A 2,427-nucleotide genomic window follows, 5' to 3' on the forward strand; every position below is an offset into this window, starting at 1 on the left:
TTTTTTTCGCACGTGTACGTTTTTATTTTTCTATTTTTTAGTTGAGCTTTTTTTCTTTACGTGTATTTTCGTTGTTGAGTGTGTATAAATGTATACATGCAAGTACTACATGTACAAATTACATTAGAGTACGTCAACTACACTCTTATATATTTATTCTACATATTATAAAAGGTGGATCTTTGTGCTAATTGTGTGAACTTTTTTTTATATTTTTATTCTTTTAAGGGTATTACCAATGCTCATTGTTTTGTGCTAATTTTTTAATTAAATTCATTTATCTACTATTTGTGTATGTATGCACGAAAGTACTATACAATATGTGTGCAAATTATATCAGACTGCTAAAGTTGCAATATTATATGTGTATTCGCTGCATATTATAAAAGGTCAACTTATTGGGTGGATGTAAGCCCAAATTTGTAGGGAAAAAAAATATCAACCTCTACAATAGCAACTATATGGAGTTACAAATAGTATATCTTATGGCATATCTATTAGTATTGGTGTGCTATTATATATGCTAATGTTTTTTATGAACTTGATCAAACTTAAGAACGTGTGGTTTACAACAATTCAAATACCACTTAACATTTTTGAGATGGAAGGAGTATTGTTTTTAAATCTTGAGCAACCATATATTGTTCTCTTTGTTAGATGATTTCCTTTTTACTCAGTTTATAGTTGTTTAGATTTACTCTCTTTTCTAGGGAAAGCATTGCTTCATTACTTAACTGTGAGGCATATCGCCCACAACACACTCGCCCACACGGGCGGGTACATCAGACTCCCAGACCAAGCAGTGGTCAGGTTCACATAGACGACCAATATTGGCGAGCTCGTGTGCCACAGAGTTTGCCGATCGTCTACAGACAGAAATGGAGAAAAAAGAAAACCATAACTTAAGTTGATATTTCATGTCGTCAAGAGCGACGGCATATGCCGAGGAGTCCACCCTTCGAGCATCCAGGGCTTCAGCTAGCAGTTGGGAATCCGTTTCGAACTCCACCCTAATCATACCCAGTTCAGCTGCGGTTGATATTGCATGGCCCATGGCGGCAACTTCAGCTGCAAAAGCATCCGCCGAGTATTCCTGTCTCCCCGCTCGCGCGTGCACCAGAGAACCATCCGCTATCCTCACCGCAATACCCCATCCCGAGTGCTGCTGTCCCGGCACGGATGATCCATCCACATTGATCTTGTAAACGTCTTCCTTTGGTGGCCGCCATTTCTCAGGTTGCGGCCCTGGGCCCTTGGAGGAGAAGATCTCCACATACTCGAGGACACTGCCCCTTGTTCTTCTAGCTACCTCCGCTGGTGAGAGAGGTAGCTCGCCCTCTCTCACCTTATTTCTGTTCGCCCACCACAACCACCAGGAGGTAAGTATATGCAATCTTTTGTTCTCATGCAGCCCCCAAATGTAGTCCAGCATTGCATGCACGCTACCTTCTCCAGCTCGCTCCATTCCTTTTCCAGGGCAAGATCCCGCCAAACCTCCTTTACACACTTGCATTTGATAAACAGGTGAGCCCCATCCTCCTCGCCTCTGCTGCATAATAGGCATTTTGTGTCTCCAATGGGAATCCCTCGACGTGCAACCGTAGTGCGCAGCGCAAGTGATTCATGTTTAATCCTCCAAACGAACATTTGAATGTTCCTTGGGCAAGGGAGCTTCCAAATTCTCTTCCAGGAGTCATCTGTAGTGCTATTCAGATTTCCAGGAACCATGGAGCTCGCTCCTGCACCTCCGTCCTTTCGAGTTTTCTCAAGCTGAACGTATAGTTTGTACGCATTCTTCACCGAGTGGGCTCCTTTTGCATCGTACTGCCACGCCATGAAGTCATGGGCACCATCTCTGAGAGGGATATGGAGAATGTGTGCCGCATCGTCCGGCCAAAACGTATCTCGAACCAATTGCTCATCCCATGCGGCTGAATGTGGATCAATAAGTTCGCTAACGCGCTGAAGGAGACATTGTCCTCGAGGTGTGATCACGGTTCTTGACCATGGCCACGGAATCCAGGGATCCGTCCATATGTTAACCTCAACACCATCTCCAATCCTCCAAATGCATCCTTCCCGTACTAGTTGTACTCCGTGAAGCAAGCCCCGCCAGGCGTAGGAGATGCCCGGAGCAGGTTGGGCCTGAAGCAGCCGTCCATCCGGGAAGTACTTGGCCTTCAAGATCTTAGCGCAGAGCGAGTCTGGGTGTTGTATCAATCGCCATGCTTGACGAGACAGCATTGCCATATTGAATGCATGCATGTCCCGGAAACCAAGCCCTCCCTGGGCCTTCGGCATCGTCAGTTTATTCCATCCAATCCAGTGTGTCGTGTGATCCTTATCTTGCTGACTCCACCAGTAGTTCCCAATCAAAGAACTGAGCTCATCACAGAAAGTCTTTGTCAGGTAGAAGCAGGACATAGC

This window comes from Triticum dicoccoides, unplaced genomic scaffold (assembly GCF_002162155.2).
Source record: "Triticum dicoccoides isolate Atlit2015 ecotype Zavitan unplaced genomic scaffold, WEW_v2.0 scaffold97250, whole genome shotgun sequence".
In the NCBI taxonomy this organism is placed as follows: domain Eukaryota; kingdom Viridiplantae; phylum Streptophyta; class Magnoliopsida; order Poales; family Poaceae; genus Triticum; species Triticum dicoccoides.